The sequence below is a fragment of the Notechis scutatus genome, chromosome 1 (assembly GCF_049901735.1).
Source record: "Notechis scutatus isolate UNSWTSFEM ecotype Mainland chromosome 1, rNotScu1.2, whole genome shotgun sequence".
NCBI lineage: Eukaryota > Metazoa > Chordata > Lepidosauria > Squamata > Elapidae > Notechis > Notechis scutatus.
The window spans coordinates 304,287,068-304,298,383 of NC_142009.1; the positions used below are offsets into that span (position 1 = coordinate 304,287,068).

An 11,316-nucleotide genomic window follows, 5' to 3' on the forward strand; every position below is an offset into this window, starting at 1 on the left:
ACATAACATTCACACTCTAGTCTATTAATGGGAGCTAGATATCATATTTTAAAGGATATTTACATTTTGTCTGATTGTAAATATATTTCAGTAAATTTTAAATGATATTTCTGTATTTTATCCCAATATTCATTTCAGAAATCAAGAGACTGAGGGTCTTTCCATACTATGTCTTTAGCTGGAAGAGGTTATAAGTCCATAAGAGCTCTGAATACTTCCACCATCCTTTTCTCAAGGATGGCAATCTCTTTCTCTGATCTTATCTCTGTGCTTGTCATGCTCCTGGATTCTTTCCTGGAAATAGTCCTTATGCTGATCTTCATTATGAAGAACATTTCAGTGCTTCCTTCTGCTCTCAAAATGGGTGGTCATCAATTGGGTGACCTACCATATGAGCAATTTCTTTTTCTGTAGGAACTTCTGCTGCTGCCAGTGTCCATGCTGTAAGACTTGGCTTCGGTGCCATGAAGGCAATCCTTAGATGAAGAGATAAGGGTACAACACTGTTTATCATTTGCTGCATATGGCTGAATAAGCCCAGTGATGTTTCTAAGCAGGGTCTCAACAGCGTCACTGTAATGTCAGATATAGCCTTGGATATGGCATTATTAGAAATTGCTTGATTCCTATTCAGGGTATCAAATTCTGCTTCAGCAACAGGAGAAGGTAATGGACCCAACTTTTACCTGTTGTGATTAAATGAAGCAGAAGTCTTGCTGTAGACATCAGGTGCCTACATTTGGGAGTGGAAAGAAAGCTGAATTAAAATGCAGGACAGTGGCACTACCCTTGGAGGTGGCATAGCTGGATGAGGAGGGGAAGTAGAGATAGAGAAGGCATGAATGGACGAGGAGGTGTTATGGCTTGAGGAGGCAGCCCCATGGGAGGAAGTACAGGGGAAGGAGGTTGAAGAAAGAAAACAGGTTTCTCAATGGGTAGTAGTGGGCTAGCATTCACTGTTGGAGTCAGTCAGCCATCAACAGAGTATGAAGAACATCTTGAGAGACCTCTTGGGGAAATCATTTTTGGGCCTATGTCTCAAACTGTGCTCAGCAAAGCACAACTTTGATGGTTAGCCAATTTCATTTTTATCCCCATTTAGAATCTTCCCTGGTAGCAGCTCTGGAAATGTATGGACTGAGTTCTCAGAAGCAACAGCCACTTCTGCATATTCTTTAGACTAGCTGCTGGCTCTATTCTCAGCAAATTTCAGTTCTACAACATCATAAACACATTCTGGTCAATTGCTGACCAGTCCACCAAACAAAGCTGCCAATATAAACCATAGCCCTTTTATTGAATAGTCCATTATAGGTATACAAAATAGCAGTCAATTTGCTGTTTGACTTAGGAGACAGTTCTTGGCAGCTTCCAACTGGTGTCTCAGAGCTGCTAGTGCAACTTTCACAAGGTTGTGAGCTGTCAGCTAGCACATCATCATATAGATCCATCTGGTCAGCATTACTAAACTCAGAGTTTTGATTAAACTCCTTGTCACTGTAGATATTAATGAGGTTTACTTCTTCTGAGGTAGCTTCTGGAGCTCTATAGAGACAATGGGAAGAAAGAATCTCCCCTTCTCTCTCCCACTCCCACTCTCTCTCCCTCCCCCCACACAGTAAGAGCCTCCCCCCCCTTTCCATACTATTGAAATATTGTCCAGCTATTTATGAGTTGTAGGAAAGAATGCTGACATTAAATTTGTTGTTTCCATTATGGATTCCTTACCTGCCTTTCTGTTCTCAGCTACCTGATTTCCCTTCTATATAATAGGAGTCAAAGTTCTTAAGGCTGTTCTAGGTGTTGTCAGGAAAAGTGGGGAATGCTATATTAACACTTCTAGAGTTAAAGATGATTTAAACCTGTCTTACACATGGTCTGGGGTTAAAAGAAAGCAATGGAAAATTGACACCCAGCAGAAAAAAAATTGCCCCTACTTTAAAGTTGGATGCAAGTGGGGAAAGGTTCTGGGAGATAATGGCTTGTCTATAGTTAACAAGTGTTCTTCATCGTTGGGCAAAATGTACACCTCTCCCCATTCTGCAAAGCATTTCTTCCCATTCCTCAAAGCAACGGTGAGGACTCATTAGCAATTGAGGAAGAGCTTGTCAAGCAGTTTAAAGACTTGTTATTCATTCTTGGCAAATTAACATTGGCCTTTGAATTATTCAAACATATTTCAATAATAGAAACAATGATGAAGCTATTTTCTTCCCATTATGATTGTTTTTGTTGATGTGATGATGACAACACATAAACCAGAAAACCCAAGAGAACTCTTTGTCTATAGATCAGGGGTCTTCAAACGTGACAGCTTTAAGACTTTTGGACTTCAACTCCCAGAATTCCTCCTCCAGTCATGTTAGCTCCCAGAATTGAAGAGTTGAAGTCCACAAGTCTTTAACTTGCCAAGTTTGAAGACCCTTGCGATTCATCATTCCATCATGTTATGTGGGAAAATGCCTTCTGCTATTGTTTATTGTTTCTATGGTTTGTTTTCATTCATTGGTTAACAAAGTTTTTGTCTATTGTAATTATGTTTAGATTATATAATTTTAATTTTAGTTTATCATGAATAGGTTGATTCTACTACTGATATTTTAATGAAGAGTTGTAAATTACCATGGTTCTTGATCAACTTTGAGGTATAAAAATAGACAAATAGACAAATAGGCCAGTAGTACTAAAAATGCAGCCTCCCTAATGTTCACTATTTTTAATAAGCTGTTATGATAATTTTTCTTCAAAATAATGTTTTTTCTGGAATATTCTTCAAGTGGGGAAGAAGGTATGGTATACTCATCAAGATTATTAAATAACAAAAAGGGAAAATATAATGTATAGAAATTTAGCATCTTCTCAATATCTTAATATATGTGAGTGCATTCCTCAATTTATTTATAATTTTGTGTGGCATCCTCCTAAAATTAAAATGAGGTTCATACTTCCTTTCTCCTCCTTATCTTTAAGATGCATACCCTCATATAAGGACCCATAATCAAATCCAGATTTACATCTATTTAGAATAAAATCATATTTAAGTTTCTCAGAACTAATTTGAAATCACAAAAGTCCTGATTTAATCTCACAGATTTAATTCCACTTATGTACTTGAATTCATTTCAAAATTCAGTAGAATTCCTAAAGGAGTTTATTTATATAACAAACATTTGTGAATTGTGATTGATAATAACACGGTGGCATAAAACACCAAGATTACAATTCTTAAAAATGCAAATTATGCATTTCAAATTATTCTTTACTATTTTGGTATTGCTGCAGAGTCTTGAATCATCCACATGTAAAAATTTTAAAGGAAAGTATCAATTCCATGGAGACAGCAACCTTGCTACCTGCTTATCAGAAGTGATGTGTGAATTATTAGGCTCTCAAGAGGTTGTTACATCTATGTTCTCTTTGACCTATTATTCTCATTTTGAACATGTAGACATGACTTCATAGATTGAAATGACTTCAGGGGTTGCTAACTGAGAAAAATTAATTATGTACAATAGTAACTGCCTCTGCAATTGTATCTCTGCTTACTTGAGAATATCTGTCACTTGATCTAAAGGAATCTTTCCTCAAAACAATATGAAAGGCACTGCCAGCTTAGAAACTTGAATATGTTGGCACTGTTTATTACAAACTATTGGCAGTATTGGTCTGTATTTATTGTCTTTGACTATCTTTCTTTGTTTTAAATACTGTATTATCACGATCGTATTTAAAGTACCATATATTGGAAGTGTTTATTGCTTCTTTAAAAAGGTTATTTTAACTTCTTTAAGCAATATTGTGTGTTGGGAGGGGGAGTCATTCCGAAGAATATTCTTACCACAACTCTAATCATTGTGCAGACTTCCAGATTTTACAGAAGCACCTAATTTGGATGAGACACACATCTGGCTATGAATATGAATTCTTTGCAACCATGTTGATGAATAGAGCGAAGAGGTCTGATGAAGGATTAAAGTAGCTGCATCCTGAAGGTACAATGCAGGTTTTTTTTCAAGGATTTCACTTGCTCTGTTTAACTTTCTTGCATCCACAGACAATATTTCAGGCACTAAAGTACAAAAATAAAATATTGCATATACAGGTAATACTTGAATTGCGACCACAACTAACCCCAAAATTCCTGTTGCTAAGCGAGACATTTAAGTGAGTTTTGCCCCACTTTCCAACCTTTCTTGCCACAGTTGTTAAGTGAATACCTGCAGTTGTTAAGTTAATAACTGTTCTGACCCACCCCTCAACAGCCTACTTGTGAAGAGAAACCCCTTTTTATTTAGAAAGACACGAATACCCGGCATTCACTGCCAAAGCTCTAGTGGTCTAGAGCCAGTTTGGTGTAGAGGATAAGGCACCAGATGAGAAACCTGGAGTCCATAGGTCCTAGCCCCATCTTAGGGACAAAGCCAGCTGGGTCATGTTGGGCCAGTCATTCACTCTCTCTGCCTTAGGAAGCAGGCAATGGCAAACCACTTATGAAACCTTGCCAAAAAAAACTGCAGGGACTTGTCCAGCAGTTTCCAGGAATCAATACTGACTTGAAGGTGTGTGTTTGTGTGTGTTTGTGTGTGTGTGTGTGTAGTCACACACAAACACACACACACACACTTCCCCCCCCCCCCCCCCCCCCCCCCCACCCGCCTTAGAAAGCGGGCAAGGCCAACCCCCCTTAAAACCCAAAAAAATGGTGATTTACCGTGACAAAGAGAAGGTGTGTGTTGTGTGTACACATACTGTAAGTAATACTGATACAATGTTAAGACTTCCTGGTTTCTGGTGTCTTTTTCTTTTAAAATGCTTTTGGAGATGCATGCTTGAGAAATTTGTTCTTTGTGAACCTGTTAAGGATTAATCTGTGAAAAGATTTAAATGGATAAATTTAGGGTGAAGGAGATTCAATTCAACTGAATTTTATAAAATCAAATCTTTTGGGAAAAGAAATCATCACATCAAATGAAATGCATTTAAATTGTTTTAGAAATCCAGAAGTGATCTAAAAATTGAATATTTGATTTGCAGAATCTCCAACATTGTTACGCCAATCCTTTCATTTATGAACAAAGCTAAATTGGTGGGGGGAATTGAATGGTGTGAGGGATTCTTTGATATTTTCATTAGTAGCCAGCCAATAAATTTTATCACTTCTGAAAACTTTGCCTTTCAAGATGCTAAAAAAGTGCCAGTGTCACTGGGTTGAGATGGGCAGCTCTGGAAATTAAATGTGTGAAATTGAATAAACAAACAAAATTGAAGTCAGCTACTATTCCAAAATCTCTTTCATAGCATAGCATCCATCATCTAGAGTAGGGCTGTCAAACTCCTGGCCTACAGGCCGGATGCATCACGCACTGGTCACATCCATGCCTGGTTTAACAAAGGGGGGAGAGTTCTGATACGTCACATGATGACGCTATGATGATGTGAGTTTGACACCCCTAATCTAGAGACCATGGATCTGATTTGTATCACCTGTGTGAAGAAATTTGCGTTCCTTATGCTTCTGTTATTCTTCACTTATTTATCTAACATATCAACTTTATTTTGGGTTTTATTTCTGGCTTCTAGAGTATTGGTGTTCTCACTCAATTTTTATACAGATTGTAAATACAAAGATAATACTGGTTCTCTGAATTTTCACTAAAAATGGATATGTTAATCCAATGGATAACAATTTATTATATACTTCAAATCATGACTCACCATACACATCCTTTTAAACAAATGAGTTGTAATTAGACTAATTTTATACACGAAGCGTCTGTGTTTTCACTTATAGCAGTCATATACAACAAAGTGTTTCCTGTAAAGACTGAATCTTAAGAAAAACCTTTTAAAAAGTTATACTACCATATGGTTTGTTTTAAAAATATATTTAACTACTATTAAAGAACAATCATTGTGCATATTTATTTCTTCTGAGTAGGAAGCAGAAACTGTCAGTATTTCATGTTCTTCCTACAAGTGTAACAAAGGTACAGACAACTGCAGTAATAACATAACAAAACAGAGCATTTGCCTTTCATGCCATCTTCTCCAATTAAACCACTAACAGTGGACACCTTCTCTGCTGGCATCTATGAACACTTCATTGGAATTCCTCTCCCTCCCCGGCCCAATCTGAGTTGACAATGCAAATTATCTTAATATCAATAATGTGCTTTTGAGGATGAGAAAATAGAGGCTGGCCTACCACTATTCCAAGAAATCACCCAGAATCACTTAAATGAGGTAGGTGGTACAGGTAGTCCTTGACTTATGACCACAACTAAGCCCAAAATTTGGGTTGCTAAGTGAGAAATTTGTTAAGTGAGTTTTGCCCCATTTTAAGACTTTCCTTGTCACATTGGTTTGTTGTTTGAATCACTGCAGTTGTTAAATTACTAACATGGTTGTTAAGTGAATCTGGCTTCCCCATTGACTTTGCTTATCAGAAGGTTGCAACAGGTGATCACATGATCCCAGGACACTGCAACCATCACAAATATGAGTCAGATGCCAAGTGGCTAAATTTTGATAATGTGACCATGGCATGCTGCATGGTCATCAGTGTGAAAAATGGTCATAAGTCCCTTTTTCAGTGCTGTTGTAACTTCAAATGTTTATTAAATGAACTGTTGTAAGTCAAGAACTACCTGTATATAAATGTAATGAAGGAATCAATCAATTAACCAATTAATCAATCAATCAATGCAAATGTTTGATCAATCAATCAATGCAAATGTTTGAGGACTACTTCTTGAAGTAATGCAAAACTTTCTGTCAATAGAGCAAAGCAAAGCTATACTTTGGTTTGGCTTTGCAACATTGACATCTTTAAACACTTCTATTAGTTGGAAGAGACTTATGCATATACATAAAAGCCATTTCTGGCTACTATAGATATCAGAAATATGTTTTTACACATGGAGAGTATGTTGTTAGGAGGCTCCATGTAGAGTGTCCATTCTCTGCTATTATTCTTTTGTTATCCTGTCATCCTTTTATTTGGTTTGACTAGTTTTCAGTCAAACAGAAATTCAGATACTTATGGGGATTTCTGAAAAAAAAATCTATGAAACCATTTACTGAAAACAAAGCCTGGGAAATGAAATCATTTTAAGAATGCATAATTCTATTGTCAAGTAATATCGGGCTGCTGATGGTAGTTTAAAGTGATACCATCTGGATTTTTTGTTGCTTGTGATGAGAAATAATGAAACCTGAAGTCTCCATTCCTCCATTAATGATACATTACAGGTAGTCCTTGACTTACAAACACAACCAAGCCCAAAATGTCTGTTGCTAAGTCCCTGTTAAATGAGCTTTGCCCCATTTATGATCTGTTTTGCCAGTTGTTAAATGAGGCACTGTAGTTGTTAACTTAGTAACACAATTGTAAAGTGAAACTGGCTTCCCCATTGACTTTGCTTGTCAGAAGATTGCAAAAGGGAACCACGTGACTGCCGGACATGGCAACAGTCAGGACCTACTAGTTGCTGAGTATTTGAATTTTGATCATGAAATCCTGGAGATGCTGTAAGTGTGAAAAATGATCATAACTCCTACATCTTAGTGCCATTGTAATTTGAACAGTCACTAAATGAATGGTTGTAGGTGGAGGACTACCAGTACGCTGGCTTCTCTGAACCTGGGATACCAATTTTTGATTTGCAGTAATAGCCATCTCTATTTTTCCATTTTGATCCTGAAAATCTGTAGCCATGTCATCAGCCCCCTTTTTAATTATACTATATTCTTTACATCTGTCCTGCTAAATAACTCTAATTGAAATAGTACCGGCGTGAATTTTTGTAATGTTCCCCCCAAGACATCCCGAAAGTGACTCACACGAGAAAACAGACTGAAGACACAGCTGGAAGCACGTCAAGGATCATTTCCATTTTTACATGATTAATTTGAATTTAATATCTTAAATCAAAACCTGATTAATTTAAATAAAATTTTGATGGTGCCCTGCTTCTAATATACATTGCAGTAATTAGATTGGGCTTAATGTGATGATTTTTTTACATAATTAAAAAAAAGAGCAAGTCGTGTGTAACAATGCAGTGTGTGTACAAGACTTTTGATGGGGTAGGCAATTACTGTATCAGTTATTAGTTAGCCTTAAAATGGCCAAGCAGAAGCAATATGTGAAAAGGTCAACATTTTTTTAAAAAAAATCATTTTTCTTCAACTGGAATGAAGGAAAGGTCTAGTATATAAAGTTGATCATCACTGTGAATCCATAGAAGGAAAATAACTAAAAGTACATAAGTGATTTACTTCGAAGTACAACTTGTAAAAAAAAATCTTTCATTTTCATAAATATGGATAACCAAGTTAGGAAGCAGAAAGAGGATTAGGAAAGAGAAGAATACAATTATGAAATTTTTTTAAAAAGTGGGAGAATCAGGAAAAACAGTTCGGGTTTTGTTTTTGTTTGTTTGTTTTTTTACAGATGAACACTTTGACTCAATAGCGTGATTGAATTTTCTCTAGGGGCAGCTTGAAGGGTGATCTCTCTTCAAGCCATTATAGAATTGGGAACAAAAGAGGAATTAGGCAATCTGTCACAATGGCAATGACCTACATCTCTGGAAATTGTTTGAGTGCCTGAGAGCTTTGAGTTGTGTCTCTCAAGGGAGCCTTTGCCAACGTCTCTGCTGCAACTCCCAGCAATCCTATACAGGAGAGCAAAAAGGGCTTATATACTCATTCTGTTCTCGAAGAATCAGGCTTTGTACTGTGCCACTATTTGGCAGGGCACAACAATTGACTAACTTTGGTTTTGGATGTTACGTAGCATTAGGCCTAATTCATCTTTGGCAGAACCACATCCTAGACTGGGACCTAAAAGCTTGAAAGTACAAGCCATTCCCTATTATTGTTAAAGAAGCAGCATAGATATTTCATGTCGAGACCACGAGTCAAACATGATGTGAAGGCAAGTTTATCCTTCAACTGGCCACTTTCTTCTTTTTATGCAAGAAAAATTCCCCTGCAAGGTTATAAGATTTTATAAGTTATCTTAATTATCAACAATTAGCAGAAAAATAATTATGCCCCTTAAGTAGGACTATTACCTAACAGCTGAAAACAGATTATCAGCTACAAAATGCTGAGAAAACTAATATTCGTACACATACAACTCAAGGATTGATGTCTCTAATATTGTTGATCTCTATCTTAGCAAAAATAAAAAAACCCTAAAAAATATGCCTATGGAATTTTATAAGTTTTAGGAAAAAAATAAGACGGGTGCATCTTGGCAAAATTAATGAGTGGGGTTTTGACTAACCAGTCCTTCACATCTTTCAGCTGATGGATCTTGTTGACAGAAGCCAGACAACTTGAATATAAAATCCAAGAAAGCCACTTATTTATAATTCATCAGACACATCAATAAAAAAAGTTGCCACTTTTTATCTGACAGCCAAGACTCTGATGACAATCAAGGATTTTAATTTTTTTCACCACCTCTAAATTTAGTGCTTTCTCTCCACAAAGAAAATACTTTTTTTTTCTAAAAATAGTTGCTATCTGGCTGAAGGATTTTTGGAAAAGGGAACTTTGGCACTAACATTCTTGTTCAAAAGTTAAAGTCAAAACAAAATTAATCAGGAACGGTTATCTATAATGAATCAACATTCGTTTATGAGAAGAAAAGAGACGTGTGCGGTTGGGGTCTCTTTCACAGCAGTTAATGGAAAGTACTTTCAAGGAGTTACATTAAACTATGGATGCTAAGGAGAAGATTACAGATCTTCCATATTCAGCATTGTGAATGAAAACTCCTAGGAACTATTCTAACTTACTGCTGCTTCCCAACTCCTCCTGCCCCAAAGCAGCAGGGATTGTATAGGCAATGATTTAGATGGCTAATTGAAAGTAAGCAGTGGTGAGCTGATTCCTGGGTAAAATATTACCAAGACAATCTTATCTGAGTTTACAGAGTCATTTCCAATTTGTAAATGCTGTATTCATTTCTAGCAGATAAAGCACCTTTAAAAAATCCTACACCCGGCCAGCATGGTTTGCTGTTATAACCACACTTGCCCGTTCCCACTTCCTCATCCTCTTCTTATCACATGCATAAACTTTACACTCACAACTGAATAATTCTGCTTATCCCCCCTCAAAAAAAACCCTCCCCTCATTTTGCAAATAAAATTAATGATTTTTCCCCCTGAATCCTGATAACTTGCTATAGTTGCAGTTGTTGCTAGTTCTCTGCCCTACAGAGAATTATCCTTTAGAGCCTACATATTCTTTTTTTTTTTAAAAAAAATTTTTTTTCAGAACATCACCTTTACAAATTCATCCCTTACCTATAATATCCATCTCTCAACCTCCCCCAACATCCCAGGTTTTGTTCCTCGATTATAATAGAAGCAAATTAATGTTTTTCCATTGTTTGTTGCTGTAATCATAGAGGCAAGTGTATACGTCTAACAGCTATCTTATTTTCAATTTGCAAAGCACACTGTGCTTAATCCCATGTGGCAGCCTGTGGTTCTAGATATGAATTTTAAAAGGTAATTAGACCTGCACAGGAGGCTGTGCCTGAAATGGAAAGAACTGAGTCTTGCCAGGTCCTGGGGGGGTCTCTTACAGGACCCAGGCTGGTTTCGGTTCCCATCCTAGCTTATTACGTTTCTCTACTGTGTGAAACAGCTTATTTGTTCATAAAAATTTAAATCATGTCAGCACTAGAAATATTATTTTAAGCTTTAGCAAGGGTCACAGAGTGCTTGTTGTTGTTTTGTGCTCAAGGGTACATGGGCCAAAGCTTTCTGCCTTCCTGCCCCAACTCATTTTTTTTTTCTTTTGTACAGATAGCCTTTAAAGAAGATATCCACTTGTAAATAATAATGGATATCCTGTAAGGATAGTAAGTTTGTAAATAACAAGCAAATAATCAACAAATAACCAAATGGAGAATCAACAGCAAAACACTAATACATTTTAAATAAAGTTTCCATATGCCCTGGATATTATATACTTAATCATAATAACTTATATAGGCAATAAAAATAGCCATATGTTTCAATAAAAAAACTTAGAAATGAAAAATCGATCAAGATTTTATGAAGTTAGGGAAAATGTGGGTATTTACTAGCAAACCAAAATGATAAATAAATCCAAGTTGTGAACCTTTTAAATGTATCTATATATATATTTTTTTATTTATAAAATAGAATATTTAAGATGCCTACTTTATAAAGGTCTTCCCCAAAATTCCTTATTTCAGATTTGCTGACTATCGTATTAAAACTAGGAGAAATAAATAAAGGTCAGTAAAGTACTCATAATGATGTC

General features: G+C 36.3%; 2 pseudogenes; both read right to left on the bottom strand.

Annotated features, from left to right (window-relative positions):
- Nucleotides 1-231: 231 nt before the first annotated feature.
- On the bottom strand, nt 232-811 carry LOC148133466 (cleavage and polyadenylation specificity factor subunit 7 pseudogene; annotated as a pseudogene).
- A 227-nt stretch (nt 812-1,038) lies between these two features.
- On the bottom strand, nt 1,039-7,717 carry LOC113419814 (cleavage and polyadenylation specificity factor subunit 7 pseudogene; annotated as a pseudogene).
- Between the last annotated feature and the right edge of the window lie 3,599 nt (nt 7,718-11,316).